The sequence below is a fragment of the Hylobates moloch genome, unplaced genomic scaffold (genome assembly GCF_009828535.3).
Source record: "Hylobates moloch isolate HMO894 unplaced genomic scaffold, HMol_V3 SCAFFOLD_3, whole genome shotgun sequence".
Lineage (NCBI taxonomy): Eukaryota > Metazoa > Chordata > Mammalia > Primates > Hylobatidae > Hylobates > Hylobates moloch.
The window spans coordinates 40,562,039-40,588,703 of record NW_026652278.1 but is presented as its reverse complement, the minus strand read 5'-3'; the positions used below and the strand labels follow the sequence as shown (position 1 = coordinate 40,588,703).

The following is a 26,665-nucleotide window of genomic DNA, read 5'->3' as shown; positions in this document are numbered from 1 at the left end:
CCGGGCTCAAGCAATTCTCCCTTCTCAGCTTCCTGAGTAGCTGGGACTACGGGCCCACGCCACCATGCCCGGCTAAGTTTTGTATTTTTAGTAGAGATGGGCTTTCACCATACTGGTCAGGCTGGTCTCGAACTCCTGACCTCAGGTGACCCACCTGCCTTATCCTCCCAAAGTGCTGGGATTATAGGCATGAGCCACCACGCCCAGCCCCATGTTTGCTTTTAAAACACATGTGTAGCAAAGGTAAGGAGGAATGGAAGTCAAATTTAAGTGGTCATTTCCGGGTGATGGGATTGCATGTGGTTTAATTTTTTCCCGTGATTTCTTTATTTGCAGAATGCTCTGCAATAAGTGTGAACTACTTTTATATAAATGGAAAAAAAGGCACTACAATTAAGGGAGGGAGGAGAAAGTGGTCTTGCATTGCTGAGATCCTTAGAAAATGTGCAAACCTACTTGCTCAGCTGTCTCCACTTAAAAGCACCTGAGGGTGGGCCTCGTGAAGAGAACCAGCAGGAGCTGGGCCCTGCCAGCCCTTCAGCCCACCTGTTGCCCACACCTGCTGCCCAGCACGCTTGCTTGCCTGCCTTGCCCCAGCCTAGCAGGGGCGCCTGGAAGCTGCAGGCCTGGGAGCTGAGCTGATCAAGAAGAAGAACTGGAGCTGTACCGACCTAAGTCCAGGACACAGGCAAGTCCCTGGTCGCTTGTTTGCATCTTATCAGCACAGCAGCCAGGAAGAATTCATTAGAGGCCACCTCCACCCCTTCTGTCCTTGGGTCAGCCGGCTGTTCATTAGCATGTGTGACAAACTCCTCAATGCAAACAGAACCTTTAAGTGAGAATCAAACTGTTTCAATTTCTTTGGAGGAGCGGCAGTGAACTTCCCCAAAAGTGACTGACAGAGGGGCTGGTTGGAGCTTTGAGGGCCTCAAGGAGGGCCCTGGAGGGACTGCCCTTAGCTAGGAAGGTGAGAGAAGAGCCTGGAGCAGAGGGGGGGTCCCCACTACAGACCTTCCAGCTGTTGCTTGGAGACAACTGATAAGCCGGGAGGGCAGTTGGAGCACAGGCTGAGAAGGGAAGAAGCGGGCGGTGCAAAGGTAGGGGTTGGGGGTTTGCTCTTCTTTTCCAGTGAATCTGCCGGAGGCTGAGGGCGAGGGAGCTGGAAGGCCCTGTAGTCTGTATTGGGCCTCAGAGAGACCTGGGGGTGAGGCGTGGAGCCTGATTTCTTGTTGATCACAGCTACTGCGGCCCATATCTCCTGCCCTATGCAGCAGGGAGGGGACGTGAACAGAAAAACAGCTGCTACAAGACATTCTGGGGCTGGACAAGACATTCTGGGGCTGGGCGTGGTGGTTCATGCCTGTAATCCCAGCACTTTAGGAGGCTGAGGCTTGTGGATCACTTGCAGTCAGGAGTTCGAGACCAGCCTGACCAATATGGTGAAACCCCGTCTCTACTAAAAATGTAAAAATTAGCTGAGCGTGGTGGTGGGCGTCTGTAATCCCAGCTACTTGGTAGGCTGAGGTAGGAGAATTGTTGAACCCAGGAGACAGAGGTTGCAGTGAGCCAAGATTGTGCCACTGCACTCCAGCCTGGGCGACAGAGTGAGACTCTGCCTCAAAAAAAAAAAAAAAGTATTATGTTTGTATTTAATATTTTGACTGCTTTAGTAAAGAATAATTCACACACAATAAATGGCACCTATTAAAGTATATAATTTTATAAATATTGACATTGTTATACACCTGCAAAACCACCACCATAATCAGATAGGAAACAAATCTGTCACCCACAGAAGTTTCCTTGCACTTCTTTTTCATCCCTCTTTTGTTCCTCCCTGCTACTTTTGTCCCCAAGAAACCACCGATATACTGTCTGTCATTGTAGATTAGTTTGTTTTCTATAACTTTTTATAAATGGAATCATACAATATATCCTTTGCTGTTAGATTCTTTCACTCATTATAATTATTTTGAGATTCATTCGTGCTATTGTGTGTATACCTTATTTCTTTTTATTGTGGAGTAGTACTCCATTGTATAGGTAGACCGCGTTTACCTATTCAGATATGATGGATATTTAGGTTTCAGTTTTTTGCTGTTGCAGATAAAGCTGCTAAGGATACTTCTGTACAAGTCTTGTATGGGCATATGCTTTAATTTCTCTTGAGTAAATACCTAGGAGTGGAATGGCTAGGTCATATAATGGGCATATGTCTAACCTACTACAAAAAAAAAAAAAAAAAACTACTTCCAAACTGTTTTCCAAAGTGTTGTTACATTTTATTTATTATCTATTTTTTTGAGACAAAGTCTTGTTCTGTTGCCCAGCTTGGAGTGCAGTGGCGTGATCATGGTTCACTGTGTCCTTGACCTCCTGGGCTCAAGTGATCTTCCCAGCCCAGCCTCCTGAGTAGCTGGGACTACAAGTGTGTGCCACCACATGTGGCTAATTTTTTCTATTTTTTTGTAGAGACAGGCTCTCACTTTGTTGCCCAGGCTGATCTCGAACTCTTGAGCTCAAATGAGCCTCCTGCCTTGGCCTCCCAAGTTGCTGGGATTGCAGGTGTGAGCCACCACATCCAGGTGACTTGACATTCCCACTAGCAGTGCAAGAGGGTTCCACTTGCTCCACATCTTCACCAATGCTTGGTGTGGTCACCGTTTGATTTTAGACATTCTAATAGATGCACAGTGATATGATTGTAGTTTTAATTCACTTTCCCCCAGTGACAAACAATGTTGAATATCTTTTCATGTGAGTACTGTATTTGCCATTTGTGTATCTTCTTTGGGGAAGTGTCTGTTCAAATCTTTTGCCCATTTTGGGAGGAGGGAGGAATTGTTTTTTATTTAGTTTTGAAAGTTCTTTATATATTCTGGGTACAGGTAATTTGTATTATTTCCAAATATTTTCTCCTATTATGTGAATTGTCTTTTCAATCTTTTAATATAGTCTTTCAAAAAGGGCTTTTAATTTTGCTGATATCTGGCTTATACATTGTTTCTTTAACAGATTGGACTTCTAGTATCATGTCTATGAAACCTTTGCCTAACCCAAAGTCACAAAGATCTTCTGTGTTTTCTTCTAGAAGTTATATAGCTTTAGGGTCTATATTTCTTTTTTTTTTTTTTGAGTTGGAGTCTTGCTCTGTCACCCAGGCTGGAGTGCAGTGGCATGATCTCAGCTCACTGCAGCCTCTGCCTCCTGGTTTTAAGCAATTCTCCTGCCTCAGCCTCCCTGGTACCTGGGATTACAGGCAGGTGCCACCACGCCCAGCTAATTTTTGTATCTTTAGTAGAGACCGGATTTCACCACATTGGCCAGGCTGGTCTCCAACTCCTGACCTCAGTTGATCCGCCTACCTTGGCCTCCTAAAGTGGGAGGGATTATAGGCATGAGCCACCGCGCCCCGCCTAGGGTCTGTATTTCATTAATGTTTGTATGTGGTTTGAGGTATGGATCAAATTTCATTTTTCTGCATATGGATATTCAATTGTTTTAGCACCAGTTTTGAAAAGATTGTTCTTTATTGATTTGTCTTTGTACTTTCATAAAAAATCAGTTGTCCATAAATATGTCTATTTCTGGGCTCTCTATTCTGTTCCACTGGTCTATATGGCGATTTTTACAACAATGCCACAGTCTTAAGTGTAGTTTTATAATAAGTTTTGAAATCAGGTAGTATAGTTCTGGAACGTTGTTTTTATTTTTCAAAGTTGCTTTGGTTATTTTAGGTCCTTTGTATTTCTGACTTTTAGAATCAGCTTTTTAATTTCTTAGAAAGCTTTCTGAGATTTTGATTGGGGGTATATTGAATCTATACGTCAATATGAAGAGAACTGACATCTTAACAATATTGAGTCTTCCTACCTAAGAACATGGGATATCGCTTCATTTTAATGTCTCTTAGGAATGTTTTGTAATCTTCAGCATGCAGGCCTTGCATATTTTTATCAGATTTATCCCTGCATATTTCATGTTGTTTAAGCCATTGTAAATGATATTACTTTCATTTCCAACTTCTGATTATTCATTGCAAGCACATAGAAATAAAATAAATTTTTTGTATGTTGATTTTGTAAATCTTACAACATAGATGATCATATCACTTGTAGATAAATCCTCCCTTTCAATTGGGGTGCCTTCTATTTCTTTTTCTTGGCTTAGTAAACCTCCAGTACAATGTAGAGTAGAAATGAGGAATTGAACAGGGGTGTCTTGTTCTTTGTCTTAAGGGGAAAGCATTGAGTCTTTCACCATCGAGTGTTATGTTGCCTGAAGGTTTTTCATAAATGCCCTTTATCAAGTTGAGGAAGTTCTTTCTATTCCTAGTTTGCTGACAGTATTCTTTTTGACAATAAAGGATAGATGTTAGATTTTATCAAATGTCTTCACCGCATCTATTAAGATGTTCATATGATTTATCTTTTTCAGCCTCTTAATATGGTGAATTACACTGATTTTAAACTAACCTTGCATTCCTGGGATAAAGCTTACTTAGTCTTTTTAGATATTTTTAAGATTTTATTTGTTAAATTTAAAAAATATATATTTGTTATTTATTTAGAGATAGGATCTTGCACTGTCACCGAGGCTGGAGCAGTGGCATGATCATAGCTCACTGCTGCCTTGAATTCCTGGGCTCAGAAGATCCTGCTGCCTCAGCCTTCTGAGTAGCTGGGACTATAGATACATACCACCATGCCCAGCCAATTCTTGAATTTTTTTGTAGAGATGGGGGTCTCACTGTCTTGCCCAGGGCTCAAGGGATTCTCCTACCTTGGCCTCCTAATGTCACAAATTACAGGTGTGAGCCAGCAAGCCCAGACTTTTTATTTTACTTTATTATTATTGTTATTATTATTATTATTATGTTTTGAGATGGAGTCTTGCTCTGTTACCCAGGCTGGAGTGCAGTGGCACGATCTTGGCTCACTGCAGCCTCTGCCTCCCCAGTTCAAGTGATTCCCATGCTTCAGCCTCCTGAGTAGCTGGGACTACAGGCATGTGCCATTATGCCTGGCTAATTTTTGTATTTTTAGTAGAGATGGGAGTTCGCCATGTTGCCCAAGCTGGTCTTGAACTCTTGACCTCAGGTGATCCACCTGCCCCAGCTGCCCAAAGTGCTGGGCTGGGACTACAGGCATAAGCCACTGCTTCTGGCCTTTATTTTTTTTTGAAATGGGGGTCATATTCTGCCATCCAGGCTGGAGTGCAATGGTGAGATCATGGCTTACTGCAGCTTCGACCTCCTGGGCTCAAGTGATCCTCCCACCTTATCACCCTGAGTAGCTGAGACTACCAGCACCCACCACCATGCCAAGCTAATTAAAAAAATTTTTTGTATAGATGGGATCTCCCTATGTTGCCCAGGGTGGTCTCAAACTCCTGGGCTCAAGTTATCCTCCCACCTTGGCCTCCCAAAATGCTGGAATTACACAGGTATGAGACACCGAGACAGGCTCTGATAAAATTTTGTTAAGAATTTTGTATCTGTGTTCTTAAGGAATGCTGAGTTGTAGATATTTCTCCCTGTAATGTGTCTGTATGATCTTGGTACCAAGGTAGTCCTGACATCATAGAATGAATTAAGCATCATTCCTTCCTCTTCACTTTACTAGAAGAGTTTATGTGGAAGTGGCATTATTTTGTCCTTTAATGTTTGGTGGAATTCACCTATGAAGCCATTTGGGCCTGGACATTTATGGGAAGGTTTTTACTCACAAATTCAATTTATTTAATAGATATAGGCCTATTTAGGTTACATTCCTTCTTGAGTGAGCTTTAGTAATTTTTGTCTTTCTTTCTTTTTTTGAGATGGAGTCTCGCTCTGTCGCCCAGGCTGGAGTGCAGTGGCGTGATCTCGGCTCACTGCAAGCTCCACCTCCCAGGTTCACGCCATTCTCCTGCCTCAGCCTCGCGAGTAGCTGGGACCACAGGCGCCTGCCACAACGCCCGGCTAACTTTTTGTATTTTTAGTAGAGACGGGGTTTCACCATGTTAGCCAGGATGGTCTCAATCTCCTGACCTTGTGATCCACCCGCCTCGACCTCCCAAAATGCTGGGATTACAGGCGTGAGCCACTGTGCCTGGCCAGTAATTTTTGTCTTTCGAGGAATTTGTCCATTTAACCTAAGTTTTCAAGTTTATTGGCATAAAGTTTTTTATAATAATATCTTATTATTCTTTTAATATCTGTAGAGTTTGTGGTGATGTCACCTCTCTCATTTATGTTAGTGGCAATTTGCATATTTTCTCCTTTTTTCCTGATCAATCTGGCTAGAGGTTTATTTTCTCAAAAATTAGTTTTTCCTTTTATTTATCTTATGTTCTTTTTCTGTTTTTTTTTTTTTTTTTTTTTTTTAGACAAAGTCTTGCCCTGTCGCCCGGGCTGGAGTGCAATGGTGCGATCTCAGCTTACTGCAACCTCCACCTCCCAGTTTCAAGTGATTTTCCTGCCTCAGTCTCCTGAGTAGCTGGGATTATAGGCATGTTGCCACCACACCTGGCTAACTTTTGTATCTTTAGTAGAGATGGGGTTTCTCCATGTTGGCCAGGCTGGTCTTAAAACTCCTGATCTCAGGTGATCTGCCCCCCTCAGCCTCCCAAAGTGCTGGGATTACAGGCCTGAGCCACCGCTCTGGCCCCTTTTTCTGTTTTTTTTTGTTTTTGTTTTTGTTTTTTAAATTGATTTTTGATCTGCTCTTTATTCTTTTATTCTTTTTACTTTGGGTTTCATTTGGTCTTCTTTTCCTAGTTTCTTAAGGAGGAAAATTAGGTCATTAATTTGAGACATTTGCGCTTCTCTAACTAGGTATTTTAGTGCTATAAATTTCCCTCTAATGCTGCTTTAGCATGAAATTTGTGCTTCTTGAGCACAAAATTTGATATGGTGTGTTTTCATTTTCATTCACTTTAAAATACTTTCTAATTTCCCTTTTGATTTCTGCTTTGACCCATAGGTTATTTCAAATGTATTATTTTGTTTCAAATACATGGAGAAATTTTCAGCTATCTCCCTGCTACTGATTCATAATTTCATAATTTAGTTCTATTGTGGTCAGAGAACACACTTTGTTTGACTTGAATCCTTCCAAATAAATTAAGACTTGTTTTATGGCTCAGCATATATTCTATCATAGTAAATATTCCATGTGCAGTTAAGTGCATTTTGCTGTTGTTGGGTGGAATGAATGATCTATAAATATGAATTATGTCAAGTTGGTTGACAGTGTTATTTGATTCATCTATATCCTTACTGATTTTCTGACTTGTTCTAGTGATTCTTTTTAAAAAGTGTGTTAAAATCTCCAACAATAATTGTGATTTTATTTCTCCTTTTCAATTCTATCAGTTTTTGCTTCATGTATTACAAAGCTATATCAATAGGTGCATAAACGGCTGGGCACAGTGGCTCACACCTGTAATCCCAGCATTTTGGGAGGCCAAGGCGGGCGGATCATGAGGTCAGGAGATCAAGACCATTCTGGTTAACATGGTGAAACTCCATCTCTACTAAAAATATAAAAATTAGCCAGGCGTGGTGGCAGGCACCTGTAGTCCCAGCTATTCAGGAGGCCGAGACAGGAGAATGGTGTGAACCTGTGAGGCGGAGCTGGTAGTGAGCCGAGATCATGCCACTGCACTCCAGCCTGGGCAATAGAGCAAGACTCTGACTCAAAAAAAAAAAAAGAAAAAAAATATGTGCATAAACAAAATTAATTATGCCTTTTTGATGCTTTGACCCTTTTATCATTATGAAATAACCCTCTTTATCTCTGGTAATTTTTTTCTCTGAAACTTACTTTTCTACTTTGTCCGAAATTAATATAGCCACTCCACTTTTGATTAGTTTTAGCATGGTATATTTTTTCCATGCTTATACTTTGAACCTTATTTGTTCTTTACCTTTAAGGTTGGTTTCTTCTAGGCAGCATATAGTTGCATTTTGCTTTTTTACCCAGTCTGGCAGTCTCTGCCTTTTAATAGGGATATTTAGACCATTTACATATAATGTGATTATTGATATGGATAGATTTAAATCCACCATTTTGCCACTTATTTCACTTTATATTATCTGTTTTTTGTTCCCTTTTTCCTCTTTTTGAAAACCTTTTGAATTAACTTTTATTATTCCATTTCATTTCTATAGTTGGCTTGTTGTAACTCTTGGTTTTGTTAGTTTGAATTTATACAGTCTATTTTCAAGTGATATTATATCACTTCCTATGTAGTATAATAACCTTACAACAATATACCTCGAATTCATATTTTTACCTTTAGGCCTTTATGCTCCTGTTGCTATATATATGTATATATCAACATTTTATTTGGTATAAGTATACACATTTAAACATGTTACAAACCTCTTGATATGTTGTTATTATTTTTTAATTAAACCTGTCTATTATCAATATATGTATAGCATTTAGTACAATCTATAGTATACAGGATACCTCTCAGGCTTTGCCCAATTACCCTTTTCTTAAGTAGACTCTTCCTTCCGTAACATCTATTGTAATTAGCTATTATTTTAAAAATTTTGTCTTTCATTCCACCACTGGATCATGAACCGGGACAAGGTCAGTCTTGTTAACGTATATTTAAAACCTCATACAGGGCCTAACAAATAAATATTGTTGGATGTATGAAAGGTTATTTTCCAAAGCTTTTAATATTCACTCGATTTTTTTCTTACAGCAAAGCTGTGCCAGTTTACATTCTCACCAGCTTTGTGTGAATTGTTTACTTTTCACTTGAGTGCCAATGATATTGAGTATGGTTGTGTTAAAGAAATTGTTCCATAGTTTGAGGGTGTAAACTGATAATTTTAAAAACTTGTGCTCTTTGTCTTTTTTGAAGAGGGAAACTTTTACATTGTATAATTACTTCTATTTTTACATGTTTTCTGTTTATGTTCTTCATTCTTATTAATAAAAATAAAGATAGAATAAGGGTTAAAAAAACAAATCCCAAAACTATTAATTATTTTTAAAGATATTTGCATATTAAGAACAAATCTTATATAGCTAACATTTTTGGTGTTCTTTGTTCCTTTGTGTAGATACATAGTTCTATCTGGTATCATTTACCTTCTGCCTGAACTTTTTTTTCCTGTGAATAAATTATGTTTCATGAAATCAAAGTGATAAAAAAAACATTTCAGCCTGGGATCATTCCATCCAAGAAAAAGAGCGAGGAAACAGCTTGTAAAAAACAAGATAATGTAGGCTGTGCGTGCTGGCTCACACCTGTAATCCCAGCACTTTGGGAAGCCAAGGTGGGTGGATCAAGGTCAGGAGTTTGAGACCAGTCTGGTCAATATGGTGAAACCCTGTCTCTACTAAAAATACAAAAAAATTAGCTGGATGTGGTGGCGCGCGCCTGTAATCCCAGCTACTTGGGAGGCTGAGGAAGAAGAATCACTTGAACCCAGGAGGCAGAGGTTACAGTGAGCCAAGATGGCGCCATTGCACTCTAGCCTGGGCAACAGAACGAGACTCTTTCTCATTAAAAAAACAAAAACAAAAAAACAAGGTAATGTAATCAAATGACACTCATAAGATCCCACACCTCGTAATAGAAATACATAATATATGTACTAGAAAAATAACTCTTACCATTTATTCAATACGTAACATTTCCCAGGCACTGTGCTAGATGCTTTGCAACTATGATTTCTAATCCTATTTTTTTTTTTTTGAGGCGGAGTTTCATTCTTCTTGCCCAGGCTGGAGTGCAATGGCATGATCTCGGCTAACTGCAGCCTCCACCTCCCAAGTTCAAGTGATTCTCCTGGCTTGGACTCCTGAGTAGCTGGGATTACAGGCATGTGCCACCATGCCAAGCTAATGTTTTGTATTTTTAGTAGAGACAAGGTTTCACCACGTTGGCCAGGCTGATCTTGAACTCCTGACCTCAGGTGATCCACCCACCTTGGCCTCCCAAAGTGCTGGGATTACAGGCATGAGCCACCATGCCCGGCCTGATTTCTAATTCTAAAAACCATTCTTAGGTAAATGATTAAAGCTTTTAAAAGTTTTGTGGTTTTTTTAAACAGAAGAAGAAAATGATGCTTATTAAAGTTGAATGACTCATCCAAGGCCATATAGCTGGTGGGCAGCAGAACTGGGGTTTGAACCCAAGTTTTTCTTCCTCACCATACAGAATTTACTGTCTAGAAAAATAGCTGAATAAATTTCTCTTGTTATTTTAGCCAAATTTCATTTGTAAAATCCCAGAAGTGGCCTACTATTCTGATATGGCAATATCTATCTTTCATCATGTGAATAAACAACAGAGAAAATCCACTGTGCTCTTATGAGTTTGGAAAACAAAGTGTTATCACAGATATTCTTGTCCTCGGTTCCAATGATTTTGAACCTGTTATTCAGAACAAGAAGCCCTCTGATTCAAGTACAAAACAGAACATTCTATTTAGTGCAGACACAAAGATCTGAAACTCCATTTTAAAGCCATTTCTGTACAGTAAGAATCCAGCCTGCATCTGTCAGTGGTAGAGAGAATAGTAAACAGAGGAGTCCCTGAAGAGGTCACAGTGTTGACAGAGTTCAACATGATAGTGGAGTCTACACAAACACAGGGAACAAAGCTTGGCCCTTCCACACAGCTGTGAGGCCTTGACTTCGTTTTAAGTCAATGTCATTTCATGTCTCACATATTCCTCAGTGTCTGCATGATGAAATACCACAATCACCAGGAGGTCCACTTTTCTGCAGTCTTGTGTAGATTTTCCTGCCACCCCAAAACCCAAGGTGTCTGCCATGGAGTACACCACCATTGCCTGGTACTGAGAAGTCTTTTCGGTGATTCAACCCAGACCATATTTCAACAGATGGTTCCCATATGGGAAGGACTGATCTGCTCCAGGAAGAAGCTCTAGGCTTTATCCGCACTTTATACTTGGCATAGGGTACAAGGTAATCCAGAGCTGTGATGTGCAACTGAAACCTGTGGGTCTTAGTGAATTTTCCGAAGCAGGTTCCCAGCAACACCAGCTTGTCCCTGGAGATACTGGCAGCCAACTTCAGAATCTTCTCACTCACATAGTGTAGGTGCCGTTGGGCCTGTCAAGCGGCAGCAGATTCTCCCTGATGTATTTCATGATCTTCTCAAACATTATATGGGCCTGCTCTTCAGCCAAGTCCACATTTTCCCACTAGAATGGAAGACCGGATCCTCATGCCCCATTGGCAGGGAAACCTGAACTTTTAAAAAAAACCTTTCGCCAGGTGCGGTGGCTCACGCCTGTAATCCCAGCACTTTGGGAGGCCGAGGCAGGCGGATCACGAGGTCAGGAGATCGAGACCATCCTGGCTAACACAGTGAAACCCCGTCTCTACTAAAAATACAAAAAATTAGCCGGGCGTGGTGGCGGGCGCCTGTAGTCCCAGGTACTTGGGAGGCTGAGGCAGGAGAATGGCGTGAACCCCGGGGGGCGGAGCCTGCAGTGAGCCGAGATCGCGCCACTGCACTCCAGCCTGGGCGACAGCGAGACTCTGTCTGGAAAAAAAAAAAAAAAAACAAAAAACACCTTTCATGTAATGTGTGTCTGTTCTAATTAAGTCTTTCAGCTTTTGTCTGCCTAATAAATTCTTCATTTTGCTTTTGTTTTTAAAAGATATTTTTTACCAAGTAGAGAATTTTAGATTAATAGTTTTTTTTATTTCAATATTTTAAAGATACTGCTCCACTGTCTTACTTTTTTGGATTGTTTCTAACAAGACATTTATTGCTGTCCTTACTTCTGTTTCTCTGTACAGAGGAAAAAAAAAGCATTTTTCCTCTGAATGCTTTTTAAGATTTTCTCTTTAACACTGGTTGGGAGCATTTTGATTATAATGTACTTCCAAATTCCTTGTGCTTGGAGTTTGTTGAGCTCCTTGGATTTGTGGATTTATACTTTTCATCAAATTTTGTAAAATTTTTGCCAACAATTTTCTTTTTTTTTTTTTGAGACGGAGTCTCGCTCTGTCGCCCAGGCTGGACTGCAGTGGTGCAGTCTCGGCTCACTGCAAGCTCCACCTCCTGGGTTCATGCCATTCTCCTGCCTCAGCCTCCCAAGTAGCTGGGACCACAGGAGCCTGCCACCACGCCCGGCTAATTTTCTGTATTTTTAGTAGAGACGGGGTTTCACCGTGTTAGCCAGAGTGGTCTTGATATCCTGACCTCATGATCTGCCCGCCTTGGCCTCCCAAAGTGCTGGGATTACAGGCATGAGCCACCGCACCCAGCCGCCAATAATTCTCTTCAATTATTTTTTCCTTTCTCTCTTTCCTCTGCTTTGGGGACTGCTTGAAGTCATCTCATGGCTCACTGATGCTGTTTGCATTTTTAAAATTCTCTTTTCTTTGTTTCATTTTGGGTAGTTTTTATTGCTATCTATTCAAATTTACTATTTTCTTCTTCTGCATGTCTCATTCACTATTAATCCCATCCACAGTATCTTTTTTTCCTTTTTGTTTTTCTTGAGATGGAGTCTTGCTCTGTCGCCCAGGATGTAATGCAATGGCGTGATCTCAGCTCATTGCAACCTCCATCTTCCAGATTCAAGCTATCCTTCCACCTCAGCCTCCTGAGCAGCTGGGAGTACAGGCACGTGCCACCATGCCTGGCTAATTTTTGTTATTTTTAGTAGAGACAGAGTTTCACCATGTTGGCCAGGCTGGTCTCAAACTCCTGACTTCAAGTGATCCGCCTGCCTCAGCCTCCCAAAGTGCTAGGATTATAGGCATGAGCCACTGCACCCAGGCCATACTATTTTTCACCTCAGACATCGTAGTCTGCGTCTGTAGAAGTTCAGTTTGCGTGTCTTCTCCCAGCCCTCTGGTATTATCGTCCTTGTCTCTGCTTAACTTTTTGAACACATGAAATATAGTTATAATAACTGTTTTAATGTCTATCTCTGCTAATTCGGACATCTGCATTAGTTCTGGGTTGGTTGAAACTGGTAATTTTTCTCCTCATTTTGGATCATATTTTTTAGCTTCTTTATTATACCTGGTAATTTTTAATTGGATGCCAGACATTCTGAGTTACATCTTGTTTTTTTTTGTTTAATAAGATATTTTATATTCCTATAGTTATTATATTCCTCTTACCGTCTGGGTCTTTCCAGACTCTTAGCTGTGTCTCCTCGATTGAGGGGTCTGCTGGATTCTGCTTGAATTACTCCTCCGTGTGCTGTGGCCTGGAAACTCTTTCAAGTCCGTAAGCTGGGGCGGTCATAGGCTTCCCGTCATTTGTTCCTTATCACTCAGAGATCACTGTCGTTTGTTGCCTGCTACCAAGTGTCCTGGAAACTACTGTTGCATATATTTTGTCCATTCTTTTTGGTTGTTTCAGGCGTGGGGGTAAATCTGGTTTCTGTTGCTCTTTCTTTTTTTTTTTTTTTTTTTTGAGACGGAGTCTCGCTGTCTCCCAGGCTGGAGTGCAGTGACGCGATCTCGGCTCACTGCAAGCTCTGCCTCCTGGGTTTTACACCATTCTCCTGCCTCAGTCTCCCGAGTAGCTGGGACTACAGGCATGCACCACTTACGCCCGGCTATTTTTTTTTTTGTATTTTTAGTAGAGATGGGGTTTCACCGTGTTAGCCAGGATGGTCTCGAACTCCTGATCTTGTGCTCCACCCGCCTCGGCCTCCCAAAGTGCTGGGATTACAGGCATGAGCCACCACACCCGGCCCGTTACTCTTTCTTGGTTGGAAGTAGAAATAAATCTCTTTTTATTGACGTGAAATTCAAATAGCGTAAAAGTAACCATTGAAAAATAAACGATTCGGGAACATTTAGTATATTCACAATGTGGTGCAACCACCACCTCTGTCTAGTCCCCATTTTCATCACGCCAGAAGGAAACCTATTACCCCTCCCTCAGTCCTTGGCCTGTGCCTTCTCTATGGATTTAAATATTCTGGATATTTCATGTAAATAGTATCCTACGATATGTGATTTTTTTGTGTGTCTGGCTTCTTTCACTTAGCATAATGTTTTCAATGCTCACCCATGCTGTAGTATGTATCAGTAGTTCGTTCCTTTTTATTGCCAAATGATATTTCTTTCATTCTATGTTGGAGGGGCCAAGGGAAAACTCCTCCTTTGCCCTGTGAAATTTTGCTGAAAAATCAGCTGACAAAAGGCAAATTAATAAGAGAAAAGGCACACAGATTTATTAATGTGCACATGGGAGAAAACCACAAAGTAATTACCCCAACCCCTCAATAGGGTTCAGAAGCTTATACAACATCTTGAGGTTGCAGAAAGAATAAGGGCTTGGATTACGGCAAAACAGGTTATGGGAGGGGGAGAAGGGGAGGCGTGGCTAGCATACGTGGTCTTGTAATGTAAATGAAACTTCACAGGTAGCAGTCCTCAGAGAGAATAGATGGCAAGTGTGTCTTCCAGACTTTTATTTTTTATTTTTTTATTTTTATTTTTTTTTCAATGGAGTTTCGCTCTTGTTGCCCAGGCTGTGGCACAATCCCGGCTCACTGCAACCTCCGCGTCCCAGGTTCCAGCAATTTTCCTGCCTCAGACTCCCGAGTAGCTGGGATTACAGGCATACACCACCATGCCCGGCTAGTTTTGTATTTTTAGTAGAGACGGGGTTTATCCAAGTTGGTCAGGCTGGTCTCGAACTCTCGACCTCAGGTGATCCACCCACCTTAGCCTCCCAAAGTGCTGGGATTACAGGCATGAGCCAATGCGCCTGGCTCTTCCAGACTTTTAAAGGTGGCAGACTCTCAGTTAATCTTTCCTAGATTAGACAAAGGAAGGCCTCAGAAAAAGCCTGGCTGCATCTGTGCAGATTTTCTCTACAGATGCTAGTCTCTTCCACAAAAGGCAGCTTTGCAGGCCTACTTCTGTTTGCAGGCCCTCTGAACAGCTATCTCAAAATATGTCAGATTTTTGGTTTTGGGTGCACTATTTTGAGTTCCTTTAATGTATATGCCACGATTTGTTGATTCATGTATCTGCTGATGGACATTTGGGTTGTTTCCACCTTTTGGATATTGTGAATGCTGTGGCCATGAGCATGCGTGCCTACGTGTTTGTTTCAGTACCTGTTTTCAATTCTTTTGTGAATATAGCCGGGAGTGGGATTGCTGGGTCATATGATAATTCTATTCTTAACTTTTTGAAGAACTGCCAAATTGCTTTCCACAGTGGCTTAACCGTTGCACATTTTCATCCTCTTTTTTTAAAAAAATCAAATTTTGGGGGTATGAATTTACATACCTTAAATCACACACATTTTAAGTATACAGCTCAATGAGTTTTGTCGGATGAACACATTTGTATAATCACCATCACAATCAAGAAAGTAAACTTCTATCACCTTAGAAAGTTTCCTCATATCTATCTGGAGTCAATTCCTCTTTTAGTCAACCACTGTTTTCGTTAACTGTAGATAAGCTTTGCTTGTTCCAGAACTTTGTATCAATGGAATCATGCAGCATGTACTCTTTTGGATCTGAAGTCTTTTGTTCTGCCTAATGTTTTTATGAGATTTTTCCATGCTGATAGCTGTAGTACAGTTTGTCCCTTTTGACTGCTGAGTAAAATTCTATTTTGTTGATATACCATGATTTGTTCGTCTGTTGAATGTATATTTGGGTTGTTTTCAGTTTGGGGCTATTACAAATAAAGCTACAAGCGTTTTCAGTCTACGTGTGTCTTCATAATGAACCTTTATGTCTTGTAGATAACATATATTTGGGTTCTACTTTTTATCCACTTGGACTACAGGCATGCACCACCACGTCTGGCTAATTTTTTGTGTGCATATTTTGGAGAAGGGGGTTTCACCATGTTGCCCAGGCTGGTCTCAAACTCCTGGGCTCAAGTGATCCTCCCATCTTGGCCTTCCAAAGTGCTGGGATTACAGGTGTGAGCCACCATGCCAGGCCTCAATCTCTGCCTTTCAATTTGCAGTTTTTACATTGAAAGTAACTTTTGATATGGCTGTGTTTAAATCTATTAAATTGGTACAAAAGTAATTGCAGCAAAAACTGCAGTTACTTTTGCACCAACCCAATATTATTTTGCTACTTGTTTTCCATTTGTTTATTCAGTTTTTTCTTCTTTGTTGCTCCTTGTCTGCCTTCTTTTGGGTTAACCAGTTTTTTTTTTTTTTGAGATAGAGTCTCGCTCTGTCACCCAGGCAGGAGTGCAGTAGTGCAATCTCAGCTCACTGCAAACTCTGCCTTCTGGGTTCAAGTAATTCTCCTGCCTCAGCCTCCCAAATAGCTGGGACTACAGGCATATGCCACTATGCTCAGATAATTTTTGTTTTTTTTGGTAGAGACGAGGTTTGACCACAGTGGCCAGGCTGGTCTCGAACACCTGACCTCAAGTGATCTACCTGCCTCGGCCTCCCAAAGTGCTGGGATTACAGGCGTGAGCCACCATGCCCAACCACCAAATATTTTTTGATATTCCATTTTATTTCCTCTATTTGCTTCTTTCTTTTTCTTTTTTTTTGAGATGGAGTCTTGCTTTGTGTGCAGTGCCATGATTTCAGCTTATGGCAACCTCCACCTCCCAGGATCAAGCATTTCTCATGCCTCAGCCTCCCCAGTAACAGTAGCTGGGACTACAGGCGTGTGCCACCATGCCCTGCTAAATTTTTTTTGTATTTTTTGTAGAGATGGGGTTTCACCATGTTGGCCAGGCTAGTCTTGAACTCCTCACCACAAATGAACCGCCCTCCTCAGCCTCCCAAAGTGCTGGGATTACAGGCTTAAGGCACTGCACCAAGCCTATTTTCTCTATTTGTTTCTCTCTTTTTTGGAGATGGAGTCTCACTCTTGTTGCCCAGGCTGGAGTGCAATGGTGTGATCTTGGCTCACTGTAACCTCCACCTCCCAGTTTCAAGCAATTGTCCTGTCTCAGCCTCCTGAGTAGCTGGGATTACAGGAGCCTGCCACCACGCCCAGCTAATTTTCGTATTTTTAGTAGAGACAGGGTTTCACCATGTTGGCCAGGTTGGTCTCAAACTCCTGACCTCAGGTGATCCACCTGCCTCAGCTTCCCAAAGTGCTGGGATTACAGGCGTCAGCCACCGTGCCCAGCCTCCTCTATTTGTTTCTTAGCTATACATTAAAAAATATTTTAAGTGGTTTCTAGGGCTAATAGTATGCATCCCAATCTTATCCAAAACCGTTTAGAATGGATTTTACTACCTCACATTTCATAATCACACTTCATCCCTGACACTTCAAACTTCTGCCTTCCTAATTTACAGATGAAATCACCTTACAACAGCATAATTCTATTTGCACCCCCCTTATCAGAGGGCTTTTATTATATATATAAGAAAACAACTTGATTAAGACATGTTCCCTTTCCTCGATGAGCCCGGAGTAGAGGGGAAAACAGATGTATAAAAGAAAGAATTGTACTGTGGGAAGGTAAAGGTAAACCCCAAAAAAGGGGCAGAAGTAGACTCAAGTGGGGAATTATCAAATTTCATCAAAGAGATGGGGAATCCAGGAGGGCTTCACAGAGAAGGTGCTAGAGATGGAGTTGTACAAATAAGTATGGCTTACTGGGGCAAAAGGAGAAGTGGTGCCATAGGCAGAAGGAACTAGAAAGCATCAATAGTTCAGTGTGTCTGGAGCAGGCAATAGGCAGTGTGAGAAGAGTAAATAGATGAGGCTGAAGTTCGGGGCATTATCTCTGGATCCTGGAAAGCCATGAGTGTCTTGTCAAGTTCTAACTTCAGTGCATGGGTAATAGGGAGTCGCTTAATAGGGAGCTTTAATACATTCAGATTTGTTTTAGGCAGTGATGGCTGGATTGAAGGGTCCAAGACAGGAGGGCAGAGAAAGGAATTTGTAGGAGAATTTGGTGTCCCTGTGAGAAATAAGGGCTGCTCTAATGCGCCTGGACAGAAGGGCTACAGAGGCAGGCGTGATTAAAGAGCAGAACCATAGGAACTTAGAATCAACTGATACAAGAAATAAGCATGAATGAGGTGCCTGGGATGACTAGAGGTGGAAGTAATCTTCACTAGGATGGAGATGGCAGACGATGGTCACTGTCAGGAGAGGGAGGAAGATGAAGAGTTCAAGATGGAATGTACTGAGTGTGGGGGTATCTGTGGAATCTGTTGGAAATGCTCAAAAGAGAGCTGCAAATATAATCTGGTGTTCAGGGCAGAGAAGAATGGAATTGGAGTCATCAATGGATGGTGTGGGGAGGTGCATGGCAATTGTGATTATGGATGAGACTGACCAGGTGAAACTTGTAGAGTTGGAATAACAGGCAAGAGGAAGGCTTGGAAAGGGACTGAGGGGAAACCATCCAAGAAGATGGTGGCTTGCCAAGATGCCATGCTCCAAGGGAGCATTCCTTGTTTTATCCACTTCTCAAATAGTCCATCAGTCTTTCTGCTTCACCTAAGAGGACATTTCATGTTAATTGAGTATGTGGGTTTTTTTTTTTTTTTTTACCCGTTATTATTGTACCGGTATCTGCTTCTCAAAGCCCAAAGGAGGGGTCACATGACCAACCCAATGGATCACCAATGGACCACAGTCCCTGCCACCATGCAAGGGAAAGAAGGATGAGGCACACATTTCTCACTTTCTATCCCCACTGAATCTTGTCTTCGTGCAGAGCCTCAACGAAGGTGAAAGAAGCCACCATTTATTGAGGACCTACTATGTGCTAGGCACTGTACAGATCATTTACTGACATTATTTGCCCTTCCAACCTCAACAGAGAAGTGTGAGAATGCGATTAGCTATTGGGGGAAAAAAAAACAACTGAAAAGCTCAGAATTATGGAATGTATTTATGGACAGAAATTTTTGCTATATTAACCTATATTTTGCTATATTTTCCTTTCTAGTATTTCCCTCCTCCTCTTTCTCCCATTCAAACAGAGAGTTGCACCGTGCTCCTGAGCTCAAGGTAGATATGAGACAGAATTTCCTGGTGTTTTGTTTCCAAAAGTATAAAAACATTAATAATAGTATTTGAGGAAGGCGAGGAGGGAAGGATTTTATTCACACTTAAAAAAAGGACTTTATTCACACTCAGGATGAGGAGGAGCGGCTAGGAATGAGTGAGGAGAGCAGAGAGCTCTCTTTTGTCATCAGAGCTGCAAGGGAAGTGCTTTCCAGTGCGTGTCCAGGGAGGGAACAACAACAGCCAGGCAGAGTGTCTGTGTTCAAAGGTGGCACAGAAAGGGAATGAGAGCAGCATTGCAGATGCTTTGCAGACAAGAGCAAGCATCATCTTGGGGCTGATCTGTGTGAAGTCCTGGCTGAAAACGGAAGGACCCTTTTCCATTACCAAATGTACCCTCCACCTCTTCTCACCTCCCAACCTTGATGCAGGCCCTGGGAAGAGAAGGGGATCTGTGGTGCAGTAGTGATCTGGGTCTCCAAAAACCAAAACTGAACATTGCTGATTGGTAGTGCAGCTCCTACTGTGGCGGATTTCAGGACACCAACATGAGCTCTCTGCAGAACTGGGAAGGGAGCATGCAATCTGCTCCTGTGAACCACACGAGCCAGCTCTGCCACACCACTGAAATCCTCCTGAAAACCCCGCGGAAAAGACTAGAATTATTATTTCTTATCAGCAAAATAGAAATGAAGTTGAAATTCAAAAAAAAAACATACAAATCTATGTTTCTTGTCTACCTAATTTAGGGACAGAGGTGGTATGTTTCTTAATTATAAACACAAAGAAAGTGGCTGACCTGACACTTGAACCCATGGCTGCCTGAATCCAAAGCCTTGCCAGCTTTCTGACTGACTCTTTTCTGGGCTGAATTCCTGGGGAGTGCTTGGCTCACGCTACTGTCTGGATCTGTTCCCATTCCTCACTCTTGCCCTTCCAGGGTCCTAGGAGAAGAGTATCTTTGGCTGTGAGAGTGCGGTGGCCAGGGGCATGCCTCTTTTTCAACTATCCTTCTTGCTCTAGTCCACATTTCCTAGGAAATCACTGGGTAAAGGGTTTATGTTTTACTTTCGGATTCTGGACATGACCTAATTGTGGACATTAGGTAAGTGAGAGCTGGATAGGGAGGTGAAGGGGAAGGAATCTGTTGATTATCATCTTGGCTCTGTGGCTCAGCTGTCCATGCCCTTAGAAGTCAGGAAGTGGTGCTCACCTCTCCCGCTCACTGTGGTGGGTAATTTAGTCACCAGAGAAAGGGCTAATATGTGGCATTCATGCCACCACTTCTCTTTTCTGGGCTTATGGCTGACATCATCAAGTTATCACAACATGAAGAGGCCCCATAAGCCTCAGTGCTGCACTCCAGGAAGCTACAACCAAACCCAGAGAAGGTGGCTGGGCCAGGTGGTCAGCCCAAGCATGCTTCTCAGCTCCAAACTCACCCTTCCATACCCGCTTTGTGATGTTGGGGCTGCGACTCTGCCCACCAGGGGGAGCTAGAGGAAAGCAACCAGGCAGGAGGAGGAGGAGGGGGAGGAGGGGAGGGGGAGGAAGAGGAGGAGGAAGAGGAGGAGGAAGAGGAGGAGGAAGAGGAGGAGCGGCATCCCTCCTTCCTATCTGCTTGTGGTTCCTGTGCACATCACCCAGGCAATGCTTGTCCTTCCAGACAACAGCAGTTTCTTCTTGTGGTAAAAGCTGAGCCAGTTTGTAGTTTTTCAAAAATTTGTGACACCACCCTCCTTGTGCCCCTCAAAGACAGTGGCACCAGCCTGCCAGCCTCTTCCTCAGAGATCTGAATTTTGCCTTTTCCAGTCTTCCATGTTTCAATACTTCCCTCTGGGCTCTGGCTGTGTGGGTGGAGCTGCTTTCCATAGTTGCCATCTCCATGATACCCTAGGGTTCTGTTTATGCCGTTTTGGATACCTAGCTAACAATTCCTCATGTTCAGTGCTGACTATTAAAATCGCCGGTGTGATTTCTGTCCCCTGACTGGACCCTGACTACCATTGTGCAAACGAGAGAAAACCCATTTGCCATCCCTGGACCAGGCCATTATGGTGGTGTTCGCGGCAGAAGCTTCTGCTACATAAAAGCCAAGACTCTTGCAGGGCCTGAAGACAGCACAAATCTAGCTCTACAAGCACAGCCAGGCAAGAGAATGCACAAAGGGCCCTGAACAATGTAGCCCTCTTGGTTCCACTCCTCTGGGAAAATTCTGTTTCGTATCACTCAGGATGGGGTGTCCAGGTGGCAGCCTGCCCTCAGACTGCACCAATTATATCCCAAGCTTCAGGGCTGGGATGGAGGGAACCTGAGAAATCGGCCTCCTTACCTTCGAAGATGAACCAAGGCCCAGAAAGGGGAGGGGCTTGACTCAGGTAACACAGCAAGTGAGTGTCAGGGTAGGATCAGACCCCAGGTCTCCTGAACCACTGGGCCTTCCTGGGTCATGGACTGTTTCTGAACTCTCCCGACTTATGAAACATGCTACAGATGGCTGTTGTTGTGCCAAATGGTTTCTCTACTACATCCAATAAAATAAAGACATTTCTTTTCCAGAAATGCTTAAAAATAGTTAAAACAATTCTTTTGTTGTTGTTTGTTTTGTTTTGTGAGATAGGGGTCTCGCTGTGTTGCTCAGGCTGATCTCAAACTCCTGGGCTCAAGCCATCCTCCCGCCTTGGCCTCCTAAAGTGTTGAGATTACAGGCATGTGCCATTGTATCCTGCAACACAGTTGTTCTTCATGTTTCAAAATATCTAATCACTAAGTGTAAAGGACTTCCAATTCTAAATTTAAAATATGAAATAAATATACTAATGTCATATAAAAGAGCACGCATATACCTAGGTGTAACTAGCAGTAAGATTGTGGATCAGTTTCTTAACCTCTGTTTCCTGCAAAATGGCAGTTATAATATTTCCCTCTCCAGATAAATATTGGGGTAAAGTATTCTCTTAATAGATGGTAGCTGTTGTTGATGAATGACTAATATTTGTCTCAAATATAATATATACACTTCTTTTTCTCATTGGTCTTTTTGGCTCTGAAACAAAATCTTTTTTTTCCCCCAGTAGCACTAATCCTGGCGTAAAGCCCAAGCTCATTAAATGTTAGAGATTATTAAGTGGTCAGTATCAGCATGTCACGTTTTCCTTTAATTCCCACCCAAACAGTGGGTTGAGGCTATTTCTTTGTGGGAATTGAGGACTCTTCTCCCATCACCTCTTTCCAACCCTGGAAGAGGTCTCTTCTGTAACTGAGCAAGGCCTGATGACCCATTGATGGGGTCACCGAGTATGGGGCCCTCTGGGCTTGGCCTCCAGGAGAAAAGACCCCCTAATGCTGTCACCCAGCCCCACTGATTCACACCCAGTGATTTACTGAGCACTGGGGCTGCTGACACCTTTTATGCCTCTTCTTCTAGGCCAAAGAGACAAAGCTAGGGAAGACGTGGCGGGGAACCCATCCCTGGGTCACCTCTGCAGAACTCTCCCATCATTGATGGTGTCCCTTTGCCCTGGAAAACAAAACCTAGGCCCCTTGACTTTGGGTTACCAGCACTTTGGCACCACCTTTGAAGCAATGATCTGAATTTATGACACAGGCATGAAAGCCTGTTTAAGGCTCTGCCCTCTTCCCCGGCCGCTGAACTTCATGTGGTCCAGAGTAAATCACCGTAATAGCCATTGGGCCGGCATTGTTGCGGGATGTTTTATATCCGCGCTGTCAGTTATTTGGGGTGGTTAAACTGAATTGCTGAGTCTCAAGTTACAGTTGTTGCTTTCTCTTGCCTTGTGCATAATTATGGAGAGACACAACAGCCAAAGGTAGGTTCAACAACTAGATTCATAAAGGAGAGAGGGGAGAAAAGCAACCTGCTTTCTAACCCACGAAGGGCTTTCTTTTCTCCCTTTCTCCTGGGAGAAGGGGTGGTACCAATTGCCAAGTGGTCCCTGGACTCACTGCCCTGATGAATGGACTGCGTGTCCTGGAGCCCTCAGGTAGCCACGAACTGAGCCTTTCTGGCTCTGGGTCCTTGGTGGGCAGAGGTGGGCCAGTTGATGCTGCAGTCAGAAAAAATGGGCTTTACCCGGCTGGGCGCAGTGGCTCATACCTGTAATCCCAACACTGTGGGAGGCCGAGGTGGGTGGATCACCTGAGGTCAGGAGTTCGAGACCAGCCTGGCCAACATGGTGAAACCCCATCTCTACTAAAAATACAAAAAAAAAAAAATTAGCCGGGTGTGGTGGCAGGCACCTGTAATCCCAGCTACTCGGGAGGCTGAGGCAGGAGAATCACTTGAACCCAGAAGGTGGAGGTTGCAGTGAGCTGAGATTGCACCATTGCACTCCAGCCTGGGGGACAAGAGCGAGACTTCATCCCAAAAGAAAAAAAAAAAAAGAAAAAAAGGCTTTACCCTCTTCTCCACCCACATCTGTACCTGGCACGTGTTTCCATCATGGGTGCCTTGCATGGCATGTGGATAGCTGTTTGCACTTCTGCATCCATGGAAGGCCTATAAAGGCACATACTTCACTGAGCCCTTCACTGAGGCAGTCCTGGAGCCCAGGTGCTGGAATAGTAAGTCCCCAGGACACGTTATTTATGGATGTGTAAGCTTTTTCTCCTGCCCCATCTGTAACTCCTGGGTCAGGAAGATACAGTTGATGGCTCACTTTTTTTTTTGGCTGTGGGTGAGGAGGTCTCCACTTGTTCACCTCCTGATGGGGTGGAGAAGGGCAGGGCAGAAGAGGAGGCAGATGTGCAAATGCAGCCTCTTCCCAGCCTGTGTGGCCCCATCCCCGCTGCATGCTCCCTGAAGCCCCAACGTGGTACCTCTTCCTTGTTAAGGATTTCTGCCCTTCATGTATTTCTGGCTTAGTAACTACTTTGTTATTACAATTACAATGCAATAAGCACTAATGCATTCTCCTGGTTAAAAGGAGACAAAGGATGTTGAGAGAAGTCTCCTTCCCTCCTCAGACCCCATGTTTCTGTTCCCCACCTTCCAGAAGAAGCCATCATTATTGATTTCTGGTTTTGGATATCCATCTGTGCATTTAATTGTTTTTTTTTTTTGAGATGGGGGTCTTGCTCTGTCACCCAGGCTGGAGTGCAGTGGCACAATCTTGGGCCACTGCAACCTCCACCTCCCAGGTTCAAGCAATTCTTCTGCCTCAGCCTCCTGTGTAGCTGGGACTACAGGCGTGTACCACCACACCTAGCTAATTTTTGTATTTTTAGTAGAGATGAGGTTTCACCATGTTGGCCAGGCTGGTCTCAAACTCTTGACCTCAAATGATCTACCCATCTTGGTCTCCCAATATGCTGGGATTACAGGCATGAAGCACTGTGCCAGGCCTGCATTTACTTTTATTTGTATGAAAATATTGGGGATGACGCCAGGCATGGTGGCTCACGCCTATAATCCCAGCACTTTGGGAGGCTGAGGCAGGCAGATCACGAAGTCAGGAGTTCGAGACCAGCCTGGCCAACATAGTGAAACCCCATCTATACTAAAAATACAAAGATTAGCCGGGTGTGGTGGCATGCACCTGTAGTCCGAGCTACTCAGGAGGCTGAGGCAGGAGAATTGCTTGAACCTGGGAGGCGGAGGTTGCAGTGAGCCGAGACCACACCATTGCACTCCAGACTGGGTGACAGAGTGAGACTCCATCTCAAAAAAAAAAAAAAAAAAAAAAAAATATTGGGGATGAAAGGAGAGGAAGCAGAATTGTAATTTGCCTCTTGCCCCTGGCTGTGGAAGGACAAGGGCAAGGCTGGACAAATCAGTCAGCTTCATGTCTAAGAGCAGAAGGCTGCTGGCATGAGGGCCTTGAGAGGGTGGGCAGGTCTTTCTGAAGAGAGAGGAGGGGGCGATGTAACCCTGGTAACAGTGCATGATTCTCCCAGAAGCCCTGAGGGGTCTGTGGTTCCAGAGCTGAAAGATTGGATCTAATCTCAAGTCTACTAGGAGACACGTGCAGAGAGTTCAAATTCATGGTGACCTCCAGGTGCAATAATGATGGGGTACAGAGGGAGCGGAGGGAGAGAGGAGAGTAACTTAGTTGTGATGGTTGGTGAGGAAAGGCTTCCTGAAAGGTCATGTCTGAGCTGGGGTTTGGAGGATACATAGGGGTGGACTGGGCTGATGGGAGGGCTGTGAGGGAACCCATGTGTGCAAAGGTTTGGCAGTGGGGAATTGTAGTCAGATTGGCGTCATAGAGCCTGAAGTGCGCGCGTGCGCACGCGTGTGTGTGTGTGTGTGTGTGTGTGCAGTGTATGTGTGTAGGGGTGAGGTTGGAGATGAAGCTTGAGAGGCAGGCAAGGTTGGACTATGAAAGGAGCTGCTCTGACTGATGGTTGGGACACAGCGTGCTTCCTTCACTCATTACTCATTCCACAATGGTGTGTGGAGCAGCAGCGCGTGTCAGGCATGGCACTAGATGCCTGGGAGACAATGGAGAGCAAGGCAGCAGTGTCCTGCTGGACTGACATTCAAAGGGTATATGTTATGGGGGACGCAGGGGACAGGCAGAAACTGCAGAAACTCCACAAACACAGACAAATCGTCAGTGTTCCAAGGAAGAGCATAGTCAGGGAGCCCAGGGAAGCCTGCTTTGAGGAGGTGATGGTTCAGCAGAGGATAAGAAGGATCTAGGTCCCGAAGAGCAGGGAAGACACATCCAGGTGGAGGGAGCAATGGGTGGGTCAGGTGTTTGAATGACAAGGGAGGTGGGGAGCCACTGTGTTCCCAGGTGAGCATAGAGGTGCCCAAGCCAATGATGAGCAATCCTGGTGGGATCAGAGGGGACCAGTTTAGGATCGTATTCGGGGAAGCAGAATGCCAGGCTGCCAGGCAAGGGGCATACGGGGGCAGGTGAGGCTGCAGATAGGAAGACAGGCTTGGTGGCATCACAGGATCCAAGTGCCAGAGCTCAGGGCCTGGGACAGGGTCAGGGCTCCACTGCCCACTATCTAGTCCATCATCAAGTCAGCCTCACAGCTCCTCCTAATAGCTCACGAACCTGTCTGTTCTCCATCCCCAGTTCCCGCTGACATCCTGGATCAGGCCACCATCCTGCCTAGATCCAATGCCTCCTGACTGGTCTTTATGTCTCCATTCTTAACCCCATGTGATGTAGTCTGCAGACAGCAGCCAGAATGGTTTTGAAATGGAAAAATAATCATATCACTCGCCTATTCAACATCCTTTGGGTGTTCCCCATTGGAACAGGGAGACCTGGGAGATTGTGTTAAGGCCTCAGACTCCTTAATCATCCGGCCTTGCTGGCCTCAACATCATCACCGCTCAGAACTCCCCACCCCATCCACCTTCCCTGACTCCTTTTCCAGTCAGAATGAGCTCTTTTGAATTCCCTGAGCTGGTGTTACTGGCTCTCCTGCCTCCAGGCCCCTCTGTGTGCTCTTCCCCCTTTCTGGAATTCTCTTCTTCACCCCCTCAGCTGTCTCATTTCTGCTCACCTGCCAGGTTTCTCTGTTCAGGAAGACCTCTCTGGCCACATGGGGGGCAGGTGCCCTCATGGCAGGCCACGCCTACCCACACCCTAGCTCTTAGCATACTGCCTTGAAGCTGCCTGACTTCTTGTCTGTTTCATGTACTGGACTCTAAGAAGAAAGGGCAAACTGTGTCCTTTACACTTAGCACAGTCTCCGGCATCCAGCTAGTCCAGTAGGTCTTTATTGTTGCATGACCACAGTCTG

General features: G+C 43.8%; 1 pseudogene; it reads right to left on the bottom strand.

Moving 5' to 3' along the window:
* Positions 1–10,654: 10,654 nt before the first annotated feature.
* LOC116480618 (60S ribosome subunit biogenesis protein NIP7 homolog) lies at positions 10,655–26,002 on the bottom strand (annotated as a pseudogene).
* Between the last annotated feature and the right edge of the window lie 663 nt (positions 26,003–26,665).